Source organism: Adiantum capillus-veneris, chromosome 16, assembly GCF_014529385.1.
Source record: "Adiantum capillus-veneris isolate H3 chromosome 16, ASM1452938v2, whole genome shotgun sequence".
NCBI classification, from domain to species: domain Eukaryota; kingdom Viridiplantae; phylum Streptophyta; class Polypodiopsida; order Polypodiales; family Pteridaceae; genus Adiantum; species Adiantum capillus-veneris.
The window spans coordinates 57,500,794-57,515,345 of NC_140946.1; the positions used below are offsets into that span (position 1 = coordinate 57,500,794).

At 41.6% G+C, this 14,552-nt stretch overlaps 1 non-coding gene across 1 annotated transcript; it reads left to right on the top strand.

The window, feature by feature from the left end:
• Positions 1–3,497: 3,497 nt before the first annotated feature.
• On the top strand, positions 3,498–3,807 carry LOC147439100 (signal recognition particle RNA). The gene has a single exon (XR_015184683.1).
• The last annotated feature ends 10,745 nt before the right edge of the window (positions 3,808–14,552 follow it).

The following is a 14,552-nucleotide window of genomic DNA, read 5'->3' on the forward strand; positions in this document are numbered from 1 at the left end:
TGGACTAGTGCCTAAGTGCAAAAATAAGAGAATGATCATCTATAAGTATGGCAAGGATGTGGCACAATTCTTCCCCAGGATACATAATCATAAAGGATCATGCCCCTCCTATGTTTCTAGTGGTCACCTCTAGTGTTGATTGATGCCAAGTTTTAGTTTACTAGTGTTGCAAAGTAATTGGTCAAACATGTTGAGTTAAAAAGTTGAAAAAATGAAAAATATGTAGGTATTGTTACCATATACATGTGGTAGTGTTGTATGTGAACACACTAGGACCGTCGGGGCATTTTTTCCCTCTCTAGGAGGTTTTTTCCCTCGTGCATTGTATATATGCCCATCACTCTAGGACTATCTAGCTTACCCTAAGTAATACACTCTCTATTGTGTGCCTTGAGCTTCCTTCGTCTTCTCCAAGCTGTGTGTGTTTTCTTGCAGCCCTAATTCCAACAATTGGTATTAGAGAAGGTTGCGTCCTCCCGAGCTTAGTCACCAGAGCAGCTCCAGCATACGCCTGCTCACTTTCTCCGATTTCAGTGAGCTTTGGTGAGCGTTCGCAGTTCAGCAAAAATTTTGGGAGAGCTCGTAAATCTAAGTCTGCTCATATTTTTTATTCGGGCTCATTTCAGCCTCCGTTTCCACTACAGTCAGGTTTGCACATGGAATTTTATCATTTTGTCCCATATAGCCTACTGCGGGTTGTGCTATATAGCACGTGCTGGTCTCACTCAGTTTCTCCTCATTTCGGGAAATTTTCACATCAAGTGCAAGAATTTTCCATGGCTGACAACAACACAGATGTGTTCAAGATGTTTGCTGCTGAGGACAGATTGGATGGGAACAATTACCCTATGTGGGCTTAGATGATGAACATGTTCTTGTGTCAAAGGGCCATTTGGAATATTGTGCAGGGCATTGCTGTACGCCTTGGTTCTGAGGATGTAGTCGATATTGAGGTTGTGGAAGGTCTTGCTGTAAGAGTTGTTTTGCCTACGATAGAACAAGCTCGTTGGGATGTAAAGGATGTGCAGGCTCATGCATTGATTGCGTTGTCTGTGAAGTGCACTATTAATCCTCACATTCGTTCAACGAAATTTTCAAAACAGGCTTGGAATATCTGTTTGGTCTTTATGCAAGTTGCCATGAGGCTAATAGTGCATTGCTACATAAAGATCTGGAGTTGAAGATTATGCATGTGGACACTTTCCTTGCTGGTGTCAAGGATATCAATGAGAAACTTATTTTTGCGGGTGAAGTCATTTCAGACAATTCCCTTGTGCAGACTATTCTTGATGCCTTACCAGATTCTTACCAGACTTTTGCTAGTACTTGGAGACTTATGACCCCAGGAAATTCTGAAGTTGTCAAGTTTGATGCATTGTGCACATCGCTGTTTCAAGAGTCAATTTTCAAAAAAAGCAGGAGTAGATCGCATGTAGTTGAACACGCTTTTATTGCTTCTTAAAGAAAGGGTGGTAGCAACAAAGCAACCACTTCTTATGGTTCTTCTACGAGTGGAAAATCACCTGTTCCTAATGCTTCTACTGGTAGCAATTCGTGTGGAAATTCTGGTGATAAGGGCAAAAAGAAGATGTGTTGCCATTATTGTAAAGGTAATGATCACTTGATAAAGCAGTGTCCTAAGTTCAAGGCCAAAGAGGATAAGAAGAAAGAGGGTGGTTCCACTGCAAATGTTGGTTCCACTACAAATGCAACCATTGTTGAGTCTTCTGTGAAAGGAGACTCTGATGCTGATGTTGATGCAGAATGGGCCTTTAGTGCAAAGTGCACTTACAATACTGTTGTCCATCATGCATGCATGATGTTAGTTGTTGCAGATTCACATGTGTAGTATTTCAAAAGTGGTGCTAAAAGCACATTACCTCACATCGTGAATTATTCACCCCTCTTGAGTCTGTCCCTCATGGGAATTCAGTCACTTGTGCCAACAATGCCTCTTATCCTGTTCAGGGGGTTGGAAAGATTGTGCTTAGTGCTGCTAATGGTAGTTCTTTCACTCTTGTTGATGCACTTTATGTACCTGGGATCAAGAAGAATCTTTTTTCTATATCTGCACTTGCTAGACTTGGACTTATAGTCAAATTTGTGGATGACAGATGTATAGTTCATGATCTCAGTTTTGGTGATGAAATTTTTGCATCTTGTCTTTTGTGTCATGGGATATATAAGCGTTGGACAGGATACTGCCAATACTATCTACACTGACAGTCAAAGCATATTAATAATTGCGAGGAACCCAGTTTTTCATGCTGGCACAAAGCACATTGAGGTGCATTACCCGTCTTCTCCAAGCTATGTGTGTTTTCCTGGAACCCTAATTCCAACACGTATTATGAATCACTAGTAGGCGAGATACTGAATAGATTGCACGCAACTAGAAATAGGACAGAAAGAGCCAGGTTTAAAATCAAAGAATCTAGTTCTTGTAGCTTCTACTTCTCCTTCTCTAGATTATTAGATGAGCCTATGTGATGCAAAACAAGCTGGATGGGACAAATCCCCCATTGTGAGTGGGCCATGTTGTATCATTGGTAGACCCCGTATTTATACTTCCACCACCTCCTCTCGGTTATATTATTTGGGATGGTACATATATACAAGCATGTGCCTTGTTTGTGCTATGTGCCTCTAAGTGCACTCTTACCCCGAATATATTATTTGGGATGGTACGGACTCATTGCGCATACAACCGATTAGTGTATTGTGCTCGCATCCTTTGACTTGACTTAGTCACCTTAGAGAGGAGTCGGCTATAATATGGACATATTCTATAGGTATCAAGGACTAGGCCAAGATTTCCAATATGTGTTAATTGCCCGTCCTCTTGGAATGTTGTTATAAGCAAAGTGCAATAAGATAGGTGCTTATCCTGATTTTGCTAACAATCAATCGTATACCATAGAAGGAAGTCTAAGGTTGTGCTATTAGTGTGGCCGCATTTTGACCTTCCTTTTAGGACGGAAAGCAGAAGTAAATTCGAGAGTTCGCATCGCTTAAGTTGGACAACAACTAGCCAAAAGTCGATTACAAAAGCGTGAATCTCTCTTTTAAAAGTGGTCATTTATAAAGAAACCATGATGAACAAACACAATTTTGATGGTATCTTGTGGTACAATCGGCGCTTTCTTCAAATATGCGATTTTGCTAAATCGATGAGCAATAGTCTATATCATATCATGGTGTGATGAAAACTTGTAATGGATAACTCTTGCCAGGACCCAAAAGGAGCAACAAAAGGCGTGTGAAATTCTTGGGGCTCCCCATGTGCATGTCACGAGGGTTTGCATACCAGTTTTTCGAAGAGTAGATAATGCAAATGCTTTTTTATGTTCTTCATGCTTGAGGGTTTCTTTATTCGTGGGGGGACCATATTCACATTTACGCGGGATGAACTGGGAGCATATGATTATCCCACATATGAGGCGACTTTGCATAGCTCTAAGGTTCATAGGGTGCAAGGGGCCAGTCATTCTAATCATCCCGGGTGAAATGTCGCCTGTAATCCACGGAAGTGGAGGGGTTTGGGCTGGGTCCTCGGATGGAGGAGCCTGCGGCGGACAGGTCCGGGGATTCCGCACATTCTGTGGCGCGCCCGTCTCCAAGCTTGGAGTGGAGGCACGGCTTCTCCTCGTAGGGGGAGGTGTCTGCCTTCCTTGAAGTGGGGGGGACCGCGTGTAGGCCGGCAACGGAGCGACGAAGACTCCCCTCTCCCGGCAGTGGAGGGATAACGCAGCCCTCGTGTAGCCCCCGATCAACCTCCCGCCCCCGCTCCTACAGACCTCAGCCCTCCAAACAACCTTTTCCTTCCTTTACAAAGCGCGTATTCGTCGCCCCCCTACACCTTTTCCTTTCTTCTTCTTCAAACTACATACCTTGAGCGCAGCAATCGCAGATGCAAGGAAGGGGCCATGGCAGAGCTTCCTCTCTATTGCAAATGCAGAGATGCAGGGAACCTGGCCTCCTTAGCAAATGCAGAGATGAAGGGACCTGGCGGATGAAGGCATTGGCACACATGCACATTTGCACATTTGTAGATTGCAGCGGAAGCCTTCCTGATGCCTTTAACTTAAGGCTTTGTGGCCGAATTTACAGGCGGAAAGGGTGTTCGAACCCTTGCAGCTTCACCATCCTTGCTTTACTCAAAAGATGCAGAAACCGCCCAAGATATGCATATTGAGCTTTCAAAAACAGGTCATCAACGTGTCTATGTAGCCATGAAGCCAGAAGCGGATACCTGCGAGGAATGTGGTGCATGCTGACTATGGAAGCATTGCAGTGTTTGGAGCAGATGTGGGTAGATGGCGTACATCCGGAGGTCATCACATTCGTTTCTGTGCGAACACAGGTACAATCGAGAAATGCACCCAAATCTAATTAAGCAGGGAAAATTCTTTTGCTGGAAATGTTTTAGTGGACATGTATGTAGGCCAGGCATGGACCACCACCAACTCTCCTGTAGAAGCTTTTGAAGAAATGCAAAAAGAGGGTGTAAAGCCAGATTCTTGTGTTTGCTTGCGGCTTGCAGCCGTGCCAGTCTTGTACACAAGGGTCAAGAGCATTTTCAATTTTCAAATGATGAGAGAAACTTGGGCATTTAATGATCTGTATGCTCGATCCGGACATGTACGAGAGGCAGGCGAGTTTCTCAATAGTTCCCCGTGTCAGCCCTCGATAGATATGTGGACTTCTTTGCTCAGTTCATGCGAAACTTACACTGAGGAGAAAGCGGGTCACCGATGCTTTGATCAGCTTTATCTATCAATATCAACTACATTTGTTGGGCCTTCTCTTATCTAGGATACCAGTCCTGTGCCACGACACTACATGCTTACTAGAGAAAATATATATAAAGCACGCTTACTAGAGAATCCAAATTGGGAAAGGTTTGAAGACCCGATGCCACGCTTGAAAACTGCCAGTTAGCTAGCTAAACATGAACGTCACAAGGCTCAAGCTCGTCTCCAGCTATGAGACAACAGAGGAGGAGCGATGAAAAGCTTGCCTCTGCCATTGCTACTGCTACTCATGCCATCACTACCTCTGTTGGAAGCAGCGATCGGACGTGCCTGCATGTGGTGGCACACCAGTGTAAGGCAACCACCAAATGGGCAAAGGCAAAAAAGCCCTGACATTCGTATTTGTCGCATGGCAAAACTCCAGATGGGTAGAGAAAGAGAGAGGCAATGCGCACATGACAGGGGCTATTCATATTCAAAGCAAACATGTCACATACATTGGCCAAGCAATGTAGAAGCACGAGTCAATCTCAAGCATTTCACATACATGCTAGGCAAGGAGGTTGTCTGGCCGCTCATGGCTCCAAGAGAGGTGGTAATGGCATGAATAGCAGTAGCACTAGCGTCTACCCGCTCATGGCTCCAGGAGAGGTGGTAATGGCATAAATAGCAGTAGCAAGAGGCAGAACGATCATCCACTCGGGCTGACAAAATCAACCTACCTGCACGTCCATGTTGTTCGTGCAACCCCCTTTAAAAACAAGACTCAACATGATCTTTTCACGCTCATGCTTTGCGCTATGTTTGGAGCAAAATTGGCCAAGGAATGCAAATCCACGATGGGACTTCGATGCGGGGCAGAGAGCATTGATGCAAGGCGTGTTGTGCTTGGTAATGGTCTAGGTTGCTTCTAGAAAATGCGGAGTGAGTGCTTTGTCCTACACACGATCACCTATGTGGCAGGCATCTCACGATATTTGTGCCAAATAGGCACAGGGCTCTAGTCGCAAGATATGTCCCCCCGACAAGGTAGAGAGCCATGAAAGCCCTAGGTTTCTTTCATTGACGGACATGAAGCAATGGATGCGGAATTGTGCAAGACAAATTTGGCAATATATATATATATATATATATATATATATGGTCGCATAAGGTAACTTGTCTATGGTCATATGTATATGGATATCTATAGCCTTGCATTACTGTTTTTTTTTAAAAAGTGTTTGAGTGAGGGTCAGTAATTTATCTCTGTTGATAAACAACTTTGTCATCATGGACATTATAGAAAAACTTACTGCTTATTAGGTTCTTTTTTCACTAACTGTCATCTTTGTTGTTGTGTTCTAGCTCTTTCATAGCTTTGTGATTGTCGTCGTTTGGGAAATTGTTGCATCACTAGTGTTTAAATAGTTATACTCCCTTTTTAAGTTAGTTGAGCAAGTATGCAAATCATGGGTTAATTACTGGTTGTAAATTGCTATACTGGTGTATTTTAAACACAAAGAAAAAGCCTTCTATGGTTAACTCTTGGCCTTGCTAGTCTGCAATAATTGTAACTTATTGATAGCTAGCGTAGTGCGACATTCAATTATTTGTAACTTATTGATAGCTGGGTGAGTAAAAACCTAGGGCATTTTTTATTCAAATTGTTTTGATTCATAGTAAACAAAAACCTGGAGTGAGGGCTGCTCAATCATTCTGGTTTACAACAAATGTAACACAATGATAAAACTTGAAACCACCCCCATAGATAAGTTTTGGTCCTCACAATGCTAAATTTTTTAAAAGTCAACTTTTTTACTTCAACTATGTCTTGAAATACTTGAGAATCTTGGCCCATGCTAAAAAGGATGATACCTTGGTAGGACATATTGAGGTTACAATTTTACCGTGATTGTATAATTGGTTTTATTTAAAGAGAGTCTTATCGTATGGCGAGCTATAATTTTTGAGCGAAGGAAAATCCGAGAAAATGAGTAAAGAAACCAAATGGGTTTTGTTAAGAAAGATACATGTGAAGTTAGTAGTTTCAACATAAGCATTTCCAAGAGAAAGCACCCAATAAATCAAGATTTGACATGACACGAAGGCACTCATGCCTATAACAAATCACACATTCATCTTCAATGATAACATTGTGTTTGCAACCTCAAGAGGTCACCTATATAAACTATTCATATCATGTGCATTCAATGCCTAATTTTAAAATTTCTTATATGTAGATTTTTCATAACTAAAGTATACCCTTCTCCTATTCAATTGGTGCAAGCCCCCATCTATTGGTACCCCTCTATATGTCAGAAAAGTGTAAAATGTGGGGCTAGAAAACCCCTTATGTTGAACTCATGTAAGATGTCACAATTTTTGTGAGTGATGTCTCTCAGTGTGCGACGCAAGCTTAGGAATATCAAAATTGAAACATATGTGGGTAGCCATGGTTTTGACCATCTCCTTGGTATACACTAGAAAAATGTTTCCATAAAAAAGACCCACACCCCTTTCAAACTATCATCACAGGGTCTCCGTCCTAGTGGGTTTCCAATGACTTTGTGCAACTCATCCTACCCCATACACCCTACTCAAACTATATACAAGGCTCTCTGCTAGGGCGGTTTCCAAAGGCACTGTGTAAATTAACCAACACACAAAAATATATCATCGCCATTACGTTAAAAGACAAAAAGGGAGATTGGTGTGTCTATACTAAAATTAATAGGTACATAAGGACTCAATTGGTAGCAAGCAAAGCTCTTGGAGGCAACCATACACGGCTTTGCCAACGATCTAAACGACGACAAACAATCCATACTGTACGACAATTCAACCGCCTTGTATTTTATTGCTGGCTTGTAGCACCACCCCAACAAAATTGGATGCCACTATTAGTGTCAAGCTCTTGAGACACAAGGAAGCAAATATCTTGTACAAAGATCTCCAAAGGTATACTACATACCAGAAGGCTTCAAATGATGTCCCAAAATTAACTGCAATACCATAAGGCTTCAAAATCATTGAGCTCCTTGCTTCTCCTTCCAAAGCATCAAAAGAGATCATACATGGGTAAGTTGCAAGCATGCAAAGAGTGATTCAAGAGAAACAGAGTTATAGAGGGCTTCAAATAATGCCCCAAGATTGACTGGGCTTCAAAAGAATCGAGCTCCTTGCTTACCAAAGCATCAAAAGAGCTCATTGATGGGTAACAAGAGCAACAAGAGCAACAAAGTTTTAAAGGTGAGGAGGGGTTGTGGCGCACAGAAGGGAAAAAGGGGAGGGAGGCTTGACAACTTAAGAAAGAGGTGGGGATATTGGGAGAAAAGTGTGACATCTCCACGTGGTAGCGATAGTGTAGAAGCTCAGGACTAACAAATCAACAACCATGGTGGCCAATCTAAAATGATGACGTAGGGATACCTTAGAATAGAGTTGGATATTCCAATTTTCAAATAAGATGTAGGTTGGGCGGAAAGAGAAGGGGGGGACTGAAGTGTTTAGGGATAGCTAAACTATTGTATGTTTTTTGCTATGCAAATTCCTTTTATGATTTGCCTTTATATCAATCATGTTTGGCTCTACTTGGTTTTATGATTGCTCTATGTTTGAAATTCCTCTTTTGAAGATAAGTATAAAATGCTTTGATAGGAAGTGACTTTGCAAGTGATGGTTTGTAGAATATGGATTTATTTACTAGATCTTGGTTGAGAACACTAGACGTAAATTAATGGGTCTCAAATGATGTGTAGATGTTCCTTCACTTAGATGCTCCTTAGCATTCTATTTTTTCATGGAAAGGTCCAGACTTAACTACATGATCCTTACTAGCCTTTGGTTTTACTTGTCCTTTGGAATTCACTAAGATATAGTTTAATTATGATAAAATTTTTAGTATAATGGTTTGGTATGGATTCAAGATGGGATTCTTGGCCCTCTCTCTTAGTGACTTGGGACTTGTTGGCAAAAAGATACAAGTTTGCTTACTTACCCATTATGTCATTTTGTGTCCTTCAATTAGCAACTAAATATTGATCATTAATTGATTCTTTACCAAAAAATTGATTTCTAAGACTTTTTCACACCTTGTTCTAACTAACTCACTATGTACTTTCAATATTTGGGCTTGGCAAAAGGATGGGCCTAGTTTCTGGATCAATTTGTTTTTTGAACTTCTAGATTGTAGGTTAATCCAAACTTACTCACCCTTTTTAAATTTATTTAAGTCTTGTATTTTCAAGAACATACTACCTTTAAATGGACTATTCGTATGAGGGTTATCCACGACCCTAAGAAACATGCAAAAACTATAAAATATATTCTACAATATTTGAAAGATCACCCCGCACATAAAACCATTCCCCTTAGAACCAGACCTTATCTTGATAGAAAAGCCAAAAACAAAAAGATCATTTACGCTAACTAGCCACCTATTTGCAAATAATCTTTTATCTTTTCTATATAATCCTTAGCCCTCTCCTAAGGATTTGAACTTCCTTCTAAACCCCTTCATAATTCTAGCTCTCTTGTACGTTGATGTATTGGAAACTTGGAAGCCTCACAACTTATTTATGACTCTTCCTTATCAATTATCAATAAAAATCTTAAACATGCTGTCATTTAATGATTGGTGGGTGAAAATCCCTACTAATCTAGACAAAAAACCTGAGGATGGATGTACCATGATCTCTAAATTTATCCCTATTTTGGCTCAACAATATAATCAAGAATTTTCTCATTTTTCTTCTTCTAGTGTTGAACTTTCAAGACCTTTAAAAAATCATTGTGGTTTATCTAGGTTTTGTAATCACTCTTGCCTCTCCTATGGGACGCATGTATAACCTCACCATCCTATCTTATTGGAGTATTAGCGAGAACCACGATTAAATTGTCAATCCATGGGACGAAGCTAACTCGATTAGTGCATAGAGGCTACAAGAGGTTGTCAATCTCTCGGAAAACAACTAACAACTCACATCTAACTCAGGTGACTGAAATCACTAAAAGCCAATCGCTCATCGACAAACAAATCACATCCGTTACAGCATCAAATAACATCCAAACGTAACGAAACTTTTAGGACAAGTTTATAAGACCGAAGCACACATGCTTATGGTCTCAAAGCCCACTTTCGGTCAAGTTCAAAAATTGCGATTATTAACAACAGTGGATTTTTTACCTAGTCATTTTCGACCCAGAATGCATCTAAATGCTTAACAATGATGCCCCAATACCCCGCCTATGCTTAGTTTTGATTTAAAAGTGTAAATTCCTAGTTATGAAGAAATTATGCCGCGGGTTGGCGACGTTAAAAGCTATGAATTACTGATGCTTACATCAATGCGTAGAGCTCTTACCTGTGGTTGCAATGCAACAAATGCAACTGCAATGTGACAACTAGGGAGGGAGTAGGAAGCACGAGAAGGAGAGGACTGAGCGTCATTAGCTCACGCTGCGTTTCTATTATCCAAAAACTTTTAAATAACTTAAAAAAACTAGCTTTTATACCTCAGCCAAGGTTTTTGGTGGTCAAAACTAATAATCTGGGAGTTCTAAAGGGAATATGGGTAATGATGGTTAATGACAGGTTGATACAGTCTGGAAGCTTGTAGCCTCGGCTCATTAATTACAGAGTCTAACCAAGAAAATAGGAGTTACAATATTTCCAATTTATCAAAATAATAAGTGTTTTTATAATGAGAACTCCAAAAAATGGTATCTCTGGTATCCGTGTTAGCTTGCTGCTAACATTCCCTTGACATAGCTTTTGGGCTGAAGTAGTCTTCAGGCTGGCGGCGGTTGGCGAGGTGGTCTTTAAGCGCATTCAGTGCCTTTTGGTATCTGATCTTCCTTTCTTTGTCTGGCACTTGCAAAAATTGCATAGTTACTATGTTCTTTAGTTCCACCGTTGAGTAGCCTACAAATCTTGAGGTCAAATTGCTGATCGCTGGCGCAAATATCTTCGTTCGCCAAGTGAAAAGTCCTATGTAGAACGCTTCCTCGAACTCCAGCATGTTGTGAGAAGGTAGAAACATGCACCTGACGTAGAAGCCATAGAGGACTTCTTCGGAAGGTTGGCCACCGAGATCATAGCACAAACCTTAATTACCCTTGAGGAATGACATCCAAGGGGCGCCTGCTTGCTCTAGCTCATTGAACACGTCGATGTAGGTGAGCAGCATTCGGCAGATCTTATATAGCATAGCACATGACAAATCAGGTAGACTTTTAAAGAATGACATGGAGCCCTTTAGGGTTTTCACCATGTATTCTTCAGTCATTGGTCCCTTGTCTGGAGCAAGCAATCTGGGGTAGTTTAGCCAAGTTGACCGCTTCTTGAGTAGTGCCTCATGTGCTACCCAGGTCCTTACTCTTGGTACAGGAAAGAAGGTTGGATCCTTTTGCCGGGCCGCAGGTGCTCTCATGAACAAAATCAAGTATCTTGGGTTTTTGTCCAGTCAGCTAAACCTCCACTTTGGGTGGTCTTTATCTGCGTCGTCGACTTGCATGTCTGCGTAAAGCCTTTCTTTCACTTGTAGTAACTCCACTTTTATCATAGGGTATGGCAGGGACTGTTGGTGCCATTCCACATTGATTTGATTGGGAGTGAGTTGTGTAACGTTGATGGAGTGAAGAACTCTCAACTCCCAATCCATCGTTGACTTCCACTTCTCATCTACCTCTTGTGTAATCCTTTCCTTCAGTGCATCTTCTTCAGCCTTTGAGAGCTGGACCATGGGCACGGGCACTGTGTCTTCTTCTGTAATGTTTACCTGAAAATCTTCCTCACCACTCAGCTCTACTGTGGACTGTGTCTCCAGTTGAGCAAATGACACTGAGGGTATTTCTATTTGAGGCTGCTCCGAAGTGCCTGCCTCTTCTTGAGTCTCCGTTTTTCCCTCTCTCCATAGCTCGTTAACTCTTTTAAGCTCGGCTATTTCTTCCCTCTCATCCGCATCAAAGACATGTCTCTGCGTTGAAATTACTCCAGCTTTAGCTCCATCTTGAGGTCTTTGTTCTTTTTTTATAATGCTTTGTACACTCCATCTATCCCTTTGATCAAGGCTACGGCTAGATTCTCTCATGTTTGTTGTAAGAAAATTGCATGATCATTTATTCTTTTTTCTAAGTATTGTAGAGAAGCGTTCGCGATATCCAACTGCACTTGAACCTTCTGAGTTGACAGGGTTGTCGTTAGAAGTTCGTTTGTAACTTCTTTCAGCTGTTCATCTTTTGTTTTACATGCATCTGACAGTTTTGTAAGTAGGTCACCTAACTCCTCCATTTCCTTCTGTTGTTTATGCTAGCTGATGTTGTTCAGCTTTGGCTTTCATTTCATGCACTTGTCTCTAAAGATCGGTGATGACATTTAATCTGTCTTCTAACTCTCCTTGGAGAGCATCAATCACCATCTCTAGTTCTTTAGCTTTTGTGCTGCGACAGCTAAGTGCTGCTGATCGGAGTCTTTCCGTCATATCCTGCATTTGCTTTGCATATTCGTTGACTTGCAGGATTACCTCATCATTTAATTGCCAGTCTTCATGTTGTGCCAACTGGGTTGATGTTTCTGCATCGTGGTTGCTGGTTCTTCTTTCCCTTGAGACTGTGTCTTTCCTTCTTTTGCTTTGTTATCCCGAGACTTTGTGGATGCCTTGGCCGTTTCATGTGGTGTTGAAGGTGTTTCCTCTGTTCCATGTTCCTGTGTTTGCTTAAACTTTGTGGTGTCCTCTTGTGCAGTACTTGTTTCCTTTTCTGGCTCAGGTTCTTTCTCTTTTTGTTGCTCTTTTGTAGCAGTAGCCTCTTGTGCAGATTCTCTTGCTTCTTTTGATTTAGCTTCTATCTCTTTGGTGGGCTCAGATTCTGTGTCTCTCGTTGCTGGTGATGGTGGTGGGCTTGGAATAGGGTTATTCTGGTGTTCCGTAGGGGGTGAAGTGGATCGGAGAGACTCGTGACCTTGGTCGTGTTGTGCCTCTTCCCTTGCCGTTTCCTCGGCTTGTCTCTGGTCCTCCACCTCTTTTGCTTTCCTTGCCTCTTCTTGGGCTTCTTTCAACTTCAAGGCTTCTGCTTCTTGATACATTTTTTCCAAGGATTCTGTTGAATCTTCAGCCTCTTTCCTGGTATGATGATTTGTCCTTGGTCCCTTAAGTCCACTAGGCACCCATTTTTTCGGGTCCTTTCCTTGTGCTTGTCGGCTATGTTGGTATGCATGTTTTTCTCTTTCAAACCGGGCTTGCTTTTGCACGGACTCTTCTTAGTGTACTGCCACGGCTTTTGTTTTCATTTCCTCTCTTCCTGCTCTCTTTTCCTCATTATTTGAGCTTTCACTGCTGTGTCTTTCTGGCGATCTTTCAGCCAAATCTTCATTAGATCTGTAGGATCTCTTGGATGATCTTGTAGCTCAAGGAGATGGTTGAGCTGCCAGTATCCAAGTGTTTTGGTCTAGGACAGGTGGCAGGTTGTCGGCCATGCCGATGGCATGGTATGCAATCCTTGTCAATACCTCTAGTGCACCCAGGTAAGTGATCTTTCCTTCTTTCTTTGTGTCCTTCAAGGTGGTCAAGACGTATTGTGCGTGGTCTACCGGTTGCCTGGTTGTTGACTTGAGGACTTGCATGAAAGTGGTGGCAACCGCATGATTTGGTGTGATATACCTTGGTGGCCTTTTAGCCAGGAAGTGGAAGTGTTAGTGGTATAACCTGGCTGGCTCTTCCACTTGCTTGTGAATTAGGTATGCAAAGGTGGATTCAGCGGTGTCTTTGGTGAAAGTACTTGACGTTTTTTTGTCCCTTGTCCTCATCGTCATTCCTTCTGTGGGCAGTCTGAGTGCTTCTACCACTATTTCCTTGGTGATCACCACTTCAACTTTGCTACCTTGAGGGTCAGAAATTTGTGCAGTTCCATCTTCTTTGATAGTGGACAAAAGCTCGTAAGCTTTTTGGAAATCCACACCGCACGGTTCCTGTTCATAGAAATCTCTGAGTCCTAGCCTGTGGTTTACTTCTTTGGTCTCAGGCTTTGCGGCAACATCATATACTTCTTTCGGTAGGAGTTGCAACTCTACTTGATGTCCCTTCTCACTCTTGAATCTACCGGTCGGTGAGCACTGTGGTGTGATGCTCTTCTAGCTGTTCTTTTGAAAGATAGGCTGCCTTGGCGGCTTTGACTGAATCTGGATCCAGTTGGTATGCGGGCAGTATCTTTTCTTTCTGGTTGAGCTTCTTGTTGGCCCTCTCTGCTGCTTGCATGGCTCCTGTTCAGTGAATAGAGTGTCAAAGTTAGCAGACGTTGGATTTTTCTCTGAAATGTCCTTTAGTCTGAAATGCTGACAAATTTGCTCCAATTTACTTCAAATCGAATTTTTGAACAAGCATAGATGCATAAAAACATGCAAGGAACAAAATTGTAAAGTCCCAATAAAATTTTGCAACCAAAGTAAATAATCAAGATTATTTACAGTTGAGTATTTTTTTCAGCATTTTGCAAACTTGGCATCACGGGCTTGAAGTATATACCAAATACATACTATGAGTGAAATATGGGCTCATTTGGATACATAGGGTGAAAATGGTACCAGATTTTGGCTTTAAGTCTTTGAAACAGTAGATATAAAAGGAAATTTGAGATTTTGAGCTCCAAATTGGTTCAAACTTGGCTAGTGGGCTTAACACATCATGTACTTTGGATGGATGATGGCAAAATAGCAAAATTCTCCCATTTTGGCTAGAAAGTAAATAATGGCGATTATTAACTTTTCTACCAAAATCAACATTTTTTGGTACAATTTGATTCTAGGCATTGTATAGAGCCTGT